Genomic DNA, 8,374 nt, shown 5'->3' with positions numbered 1-8,374 from the left:
GGGACGATTATGATGTGCTTGAAGTTTCCTATCATGACGAGGTTTCCAGGACCAAAAAATCTCTTTAGGGGAATTTCAAGTGATGTTCTTGTAAATGGATATCACTGAAGCTTTCTCCTTAGTCGAGTAGTTAGCTTTTTGGTATGCTTTTCTCTGATGGTTGCAATGAAACATTGCTGATATTTTTCCTATCTAACATGCTATTGTCACTATTTCCTTATCAATGAAGTAGAGTTAGCATGAGTAGATGCAATCTTAATCCATAGACGTGTAGACCACCTTCAAGACTTATTGATCGAATATTCATTGATATCTGAAAACTCAACTAGACGAACAATTAGAAATATTGGCCCTCGCGTAATCACTTGAGATAACCGTAAGAATAAGAAAAAGACTTAGTGCAAAACTAGAAACAAAAAATAATGATGGTCTTTTGCAAGTCTTTCACTGACTTGCGCGCCTCGCCATGGTTCCTACGAGAGTCATCATTGTTTCTTCCAATGAGGAGGAATCGATCGAAAGGCCTAAGAGGAGAAAGAACAGAATGTCCCTTGGATGTCGCTAACCCTTCACCCACCACCTCTGGTGTTTCCTTGACACTGACGCCACAAAACAATCGATGCAGGAGTCAGCGACATGAGCCGTGTAGCAGGGAGAAGAAGATGGGGGTGATCTTGATGATATCATCGACCAGGTCATCGACAAGGTCTTCAGTGATGGAGGCCCCAAACCTCCGGTGGTAGAGATGGTGCGGTCGTCTTCTCCATCGAAAACCGCCAGATTGCCTTTGCACCGATCAGTGGCTCCAGCAGGGTCTTCGCCTCTACCACTCTCCCTGGCCCTGGCATTCGGTCCCTGGTGTGATCAGCTGCTATCTGAGGGATGAGTATAGAAGGTTCCTTGACTCGTTCAAGGGGAAGTAGGACTTGTACTGTTTGAAAGAGCTAGGCGAATACTTTCTATCAACTTTGCGCTAGCCACATAGGTTAGATAGAATAGAAAATGTATGTAATCAAGTAGTTAATCGAATCAAATGTAACTCACTTACCTATAATTTACCTTTTCTATGAATGAAACTTTCGGAGTTGGCCAATATTCCATGAGTGCTCAAGTATCTCACGTTTGGAGTAGATAGCTGCACTGATCTAGGTCGAGTAACTTCGACCGCTATATAGGGTCCTTCCCACTTGGTGATAACTTATGGCACCTAGCTTATTTCTGCACCTTTCGTAGAACAAGATCCTCCGCAGTGAGTTTCCTGGGCTGAATCTTTTGACTATGATACCTACACAACACTTGTTGGTACTTAGCTGCTCGAATAGATGCTTGATCGCGACACTCCTCAAGTAAATTGATGTTGTCTGCTCATAACTGCTCTTGCCCTTCCTCCAAGTAACTTTCCACTCACGGTGATCCGAACTATAACTCAGTCAGGAGCACTGTCTTTTCTCCATAAACTAAGAAGAACGGAGTTTCACCGATGCCCTGTTAGTCAAAGTACGAACATCCTATAATACCGAGGGAAGTTCACCCAGCATTTCGAGTAAGCCTTTAGCCTATCGAAGACCCGAGTTTTGATGCCTTACAAGACTATACCATTAGCATATTCAACTTGACCGTTACATTGTGGGTGAACTATTGAGGTGAAACAGGTTTTGATGCCAAATTTGTCACAGAACACAGTGAAGGTCCCGCTTCTGAACTGGCTATCCATGATATTCTGATGCGAAACACTGAATCAAGTAATTATACTCCTCATGAACTTCTTAGTTGCTTCTGTGGTTATCTTTTCCATGGGTTCGGCCTCAATCCACTTAGTGAATGTGTCGATAGCTACGAATCGGAACTTATAAAAACCTTGGCCCCTTGGGAACGGTCCCAGGATATCCAAGCCCCAGCCAGAAAAAGTATAAGAAAGGGGAATTGTTTGCAGAGCTTGGGCTAGTTGAGTGTTCTACCTTCCAAAAAATTGGCAGCTCTCATAATTTTGACCAGCTCGAAAGCATACTAGAGGGCAGTCAGCCAATAGATTCCTTAGCAAAAAGCCTTTCCGACCAAGGTGCGGTAAGACACATGATTACCACACATGCCTCCATGGATATCAAGCAATATTTTATTACCCTCTTCTTACGTGATGCACTTCATCAAGATTCTGTTACTCCCCTTTCAGTACAGCCTATCATTTACCAAAGCGTATAGCCTGGACTTATGAGCAATTTTCTCTACAGACGCATCATCATCAGGGATGTCTTGACCTTCGAGATATGCTTGGTATGGAATCATCCAAATCAGTTCACATTTGAATAGTGCAGCGTCCGTGTCTACGGGTTCTGCCTTGCTGACTGGACCAGGCTCTTGGTCGAGTTGGGTAGCATCTGTTCACCGAACTGTCAGGATAGATGGTTTGAGGAGTTTCTCAACAAAGACTTCTATGGGTACCAAATCTCGAGAAGAAGCGAGTCTAGCAAGTTCATCCGCATCGGAGTTTTCACTCCTCCTGATGTGCGTTACTTCTAACCCTTCAAACTTCTGCTTGAGCTTTCGCACATTTAGGTAAGCTGTCATGTTGTCGTCCGAGCACCAGTACTCCTTTCGTACTTGGTTTACGACTAGCTATTAGTCCTCTTTCATGAGAAGTCACCTGATTCCAAGTGATTTAGCTATGCGGAGCCCATTTACCAGTCCATCGTATTTTGCTATATTGTTAGAAGCTTTAAAATCAAATTGAACAACGTACCTGAGTTCGTCGTCCATTGGACATTTAAGTACAATGCCAGCCCCCAAGATGAAGCATGAGCGATCCATCAAAGAAGAGCGTCCAGTGGTCTTCGACCACACCTGGCCTTGTTTCTTCAACGCTTGTCCATTCGGCGTTGAATTCCGCTAGTACTCCCAACTTCACACTTGTGCGTGGCACATATCCAACGTCAAACTCATTGAGCTCGACCGCTCATTGTGCGGTTTGTTCAGTAGCCTCCCTATTACGTATGACATCCTTTAGCGGATAAGTCATCATGATGGTAATCTTGTGTGCTTAAAAATAGTGTCATAGCTTCCGAAAAGACATCAAGACTGCGTATAGCAACTTCTATACTTGTGGGTATCGTTGCTTAGCGTCATGTAGGACTTCTCTCTTATAGTAAATAGGTTTCTGGATCTTGGCATTTCTCTCGGGGATTTCCCATTCAACCACCAGGACCGTGCTTACAACTTGTAGGGTAGCTGCAATGTATAAAAAGAGCTCTTCTTTTTCGTTAGGGGGTGTAAGAATTAACGGAGATGATAAATCCTTTCAAAATCCTAGAAGGCACACTTCTCTTCTACCGTCCAGTCGAACCAGTCATGTTTCTTCAGCAGCTTGAAGAAAGGCATCCCTCGCTCGCCCATCTTAGAGATGAATAGACTAAGAGCTGCAATGCATCATATTAATTTTTGAACTTCTTTCATTATTCGAGGTGATCGCATCTGGTCAAGATATTTGATTTTACCCGGATTGGCCTCAATGCCTCGACTTCCGCCTCAAGCTCCGACCTCTAAACTTCCATCTTGTCTAGGGTCTTAGCGAAAATGACGTTAAGCGAACTACCCCCGTCGACCAAGGTTCGAGAAACTTGGATGTTGAGGATAGTCGGCTGGACCACGACTGAGTATCGACCAGGGTGTGGAACTACAGCTAGATGATCAACTTTATTGAAGGTTATCAGAACATCTGACCACTCGAGGTATCGAGTACACCTAGTCAGAGCCAAATTCACCTCTCATTCAATTGCCTTGTACTTCCTCTTAGATTCATATGCGATGGATCCTCCGAACATGTGTGCTAGACTTTAGTCAGCCTCGTGGAATTCAAGCTCATCACTGTTAACGTTCGGCTTGGCTTGTTTGTTGTTATGCTCAACAATAGCAGCCTTGAGCTTTTTCATCGACCTTCTTTTTTATGACATGGAATTCATTGAATTCGTGTTGGCTAGTCCGATGGATAGGACACCACTTTCGACCACCTCAACTCACGCTTTTGTTGTCCCCAGTGTTGCGTGACTTGCTCCTGTTGACCGCGGCTATGGTTGTATCTAGACCGTTGCACTTGTCATTGGGTTTGTTCTTCTACCCCCTATTCTTTGAGGACTTGGGCTTGTCCTTACTAAATTGAGGGTTCTTGGCATGTACCTGGGCTTCCGCTCACTTTGCATGCTTGTTGGTCAACTCGAAGAGCTCTTTGACCTTGTGGATCTTTCGAGTAGCCATCGTCCCTAGCAGATATGTGTCTTGTATGCCTCGCTTGAAGGCGATGATGACTGACTCATCAGAGATGTCTGGGATGGTACTATGCATGTCGCTGAACTTGCGAATGAAATCTTGGAGTGATTCGTGCTCACCTTGGTTCAGCTGATGGAGATTGTTCTCCGTTCCTGGGCACTCGAATGTGCCTTGGAAGTTGGCTATGAACTGAGTCTTCAACTTAGCCCACAATCGGATCAAGTTAGGAGGCAGGTTCAATAACCAGGACCAAGAAGGTCCATTGAGTACATTCGGCTGGATAATTGGCCATTACCTTATTGTCCTTGCCTGCTGCTCGAATAACCATGGTATAGATCTATAACAACTCGTTGGGATTCATCTTCCCATCATACTTCTGGATCAGGCCCACCTTAAACTTCTCATACCACTGTATCGATTGAAGCTCATGTACGAAAGCTTCGTAGCCTCCATCAAATTCTTCAAGAGGAGGTGGGGGAGAATTATTACGCCTGTTCCTTTGAGCAGGGGAGTCACGTCGACCATCTTTTCCTGGAGATTTGCGATTGTAATAATGGCAGCCATCCTTATGGTGTTCCTCATGGCGGTTGTCTATCACTGTACATAGATCATGCAAATTGTGAGGAATGTGATTCCTTAGGATTTCCTGGTTCCTGCGCCTATGGGTAGGGCTGTTACAGTTTAGCCCATAAAGTGGTGCTTGTTCTTGATCACCTAAACTTCCCGCCTAGGATCCCTTGACTTAGGGATGCTCGCGTCCGTGGCTCTTGGAACCGGTGCCTCGCTGGCTGGGGCGCCTAGAGTTGCTAGGATTGTGTCACACCCAGTTTTAAGACCAAAACCAGATGTAAACTATATGCATACCAGGATCAGTTTATTCATACATATAGCGACGTCATCAGTGCATAACAGACACGGTGTTTCTTATTACAACGTTATTTATTACAAAATGACCATACACGGGTCTAAAAGAAAATACACCACAGCGGAACAGAACACAGCGCAGCTCCACGCCAACAGGCAGTTGACCGGAAACTCCACAAGCCCAGAACTCGGCATCATCTTCAGGAAATCTTCAAAAGCTTCACCTTCTGAAACAACAAGCGTGAGTATTTCTAATACGCAACAAGTGGGGGAAAACTATGATATGGTGGCATGAACCAAAATTTCCTATTCTATAGGGTTTTATTTGCATAAAAGCTGATTTTTATCCCTAAACTATGGAAAAGCAATTTTATTTTAAAAAGGAAAAGATGTACAAAAGATTTTCATTAACCCCCGAGAATCCAACCAATTCTCAACCAGGTAAGACATCCACCCGACTAATCATGTGAGGGTTCATGCCGCTCATAACCGTGAGCATGGTTGAATATTCAGTTTGACACTTTGCAGAGTTTGTACACTTTACCCACGAGTCATGATCTTCTCTGTTGCCGGTACCTGCTGGTACCTTACACACTTCTGGGGTGTGCGCCAAGAGATCACTACGAGGCTTTTCCAAAGAGTCTCCCAGTATGCACTTGCCCACTGAGGTTTCACCACCGTACATAAGTGGAGTAACCCTCCACCCCAGAAACCCCCTCTTATGCTGAGTAGAATCAGGAAGTAACCCTTCCTTATCTACACATCCAATTGGCTCATACAACACTGGGAGAACATCTAATTACTAGGCCAAGCCGTACCATATTGGTCTCATGGTTGTTCTGTTGCCATGGATGGTCGCTCCACGAACCGTTCCTTAAAAAGGTCTGGGCAAGACCGCTAATAACCCCATAAGGGTAGATTACCAAGCACCTCCAATCAACCAACCATGCCGAGAATAACCCCTTTCTTGCCCAAAACCCCAAATATCCTTATTGTTAACTCCCTTAACAACATCAGTTTTCATGTCATACTTCCTATATCAACTTTTAGTTCATAGCTCATGATTCATCACCTACACGCTACATGTTCATCTAAAAGCATGGCTAAGCATAAACATGATGTTATTTTAAGGGTAAAACATCTACAACTAACACTAGTGTTTGCTATACTACCCATTTTGTAAAACCACATGCATATTTGATAAAGACTATCTTTATGTAAAAACTGGGTTCACAACATGGTCAAGACACTTGCCTTCATCGAAGTGATGCACATGTCCTTCAAAATCTTCTTCTTGGAAGCTCCCGAACTCTTGGACTGAATCGTCTACACGAGCACATAATTATACATAATAACAGTTCACCAAACAGTCCTAAAATAAGAGAAAAATCCTATAAACAGAATCTACACATCACTATGAGAATATGAGCGCAAAGATCACCCAAATCGGAGCTACAAGCAAAAAGTTATGGGCGTTTGAAGTTCCAGGGGTGTTTCAGCAAATTTTACTTATTATCATAGCAAAATCCGAATTGTTTTTCTACTGGAAATTGGATTTATGATGTCATAAAACAAAACCATATTTATTTCTCAAATGAAAAAGACATGGAAATGGTCTACGGGGCTTGTGGACCAGTGAAAGAGCATCGGTCCACCGGTCCATGGTGGACCGAAGGGGTAAGATACCGGCCGGTCTAATCCTGGCCATTGGTTGCAGATCCGATGACTAAGATTCAAAGGGGCGGTGCCGGCGGCTTTCAACGGGGGGGGGGGGGGGGGGGGGCGGCGGCGAGCTCATCGGCGATGCACCAAACGGTGTATCCGGCCACGGAACTCAACGGCGAGCAGCGTAGGAGAAAAAGGGGGAAAAGGGGAGTCTCACCGCGGGCTCGATGGCAGCAGAGGAGCTTCGGCGACGGAGAAGAAGGTCGGCGGTGCTTTGGACACGGTGGAAACAGCGTCCGGCTGCGAGAGACACTCCAAAAAGCGCCGAGGTGAACTCCTTGAGGTCCGGCGACACCAGAAAAGAAAGAAAAGGGGTCAATTATGGTCCCGCCAAGGAGAAATCGATCGGCAGTGAGCTTCTTACCATCAACAATGGTAGACTCGGCGGAGAGCTCAAATCCGTGCGCAATTCAAGGGGGGAAGGTGTGGTTCGGGTGGGGCACGGAGCAAGGAAGCCGAAGGAGGGCTTAAATAGCCGAGAGGGGGAGGGAGATGGCCAGATTCGAGAAGATTGGCTGGCGGCTCCAAATGCAATCAAAGCTTCGGTTTCCATGCAAGAGAGAGAGGAATCAAGGGGGAAACGGTCGGATTGGGGGTAATGGAAAGAGGGGAACGCAGCCATGTACTTTGATTGCCGAATCAATGCACGGGGAGGCGGTGATTTGAAGCGGCGCGGGATTTAGGAGCTCGGGGGTCCTGCGACGGGAGTTGGGAGAAGGGGAGCCGACCGGGCGGTGGCTCGGCTCGAGGCTCGGGCGGGACCCATGTAGCAGCAAGAGAGGAAGGAAAGTAGGAGGCTCGGGCGGGCGCTCGGCTCGGCTCGGTGCTGGGCCCACCGGGCAGTGAGAGATAGGGGAGGGCCGGCTTAGCTGGATTGGGCCGCGCTAGAGGGAGATAGCCGGCCCATGCGGGTGGGGAAAGAAGGGAGGGGGGAGGCGATGAGTTGGGCCAGGAAAAAGAATTCAGCCCAAAAGCATTTTCTTGATTTTCAAAGCCTTTACCAATTGAATTTCAACACATTTTCAAAAGAGGTTTTAAAGCGGCAAATCCTAGCGAAATTTTGCAAACTTTTTCCACCCAATAAAACCTTATTGCATCTACAACGGCATGAATGCATTCAAACATTTATCCTAGGCCAAGTTAAATTTAGAAATTAATTTTCTATTGAACTAAGTTGCAACACCTGATTAAATTTCTAGCAAAATTTTAAATTATTGCAAAAATTGAATTTTTGGGTGTGACAGATTGTTCACTCAAGCATTTTGGATTTGGGCCACATCGAGTAGGGTCCTGACCTGATTAACCATAGGGATTAAGGGATTCATTGGATCCAACTCTAGAAGGGATCTTAGAATCAGATGGCTCCCTACATATTAGCATCCGAAGTGCTGAAAACATCACTGTCTAGACTTGGCTTTGGTCGAGATGATGCTACTTTGTGGTTGCTATTCTGAGGGAACTCATTGCAGTAGGAATTGTGCCCATAGGAACTCATTGTTGAAGACCAGGAGGTACCTAACCTCCAGTG

Source organism: Phragmites australis, chromosome 22 (genome assembly GCF_958298935.1).
Source record: "Phragmites australis chromosome 22, lpPhrAust1.1, whole genome shotgun sequence".
NCBI classification, from domain to species: Eukaryota; Viridiplantae; Streptophyta; class Magnoliopsida; order Poales; family Poaceae; genus Phragmites; species Phragmites australis.
The sequence above is the reverse complement of the archived record's forward strand: the minus strand, read 5'-3'. Positions refer to the sequence as shown.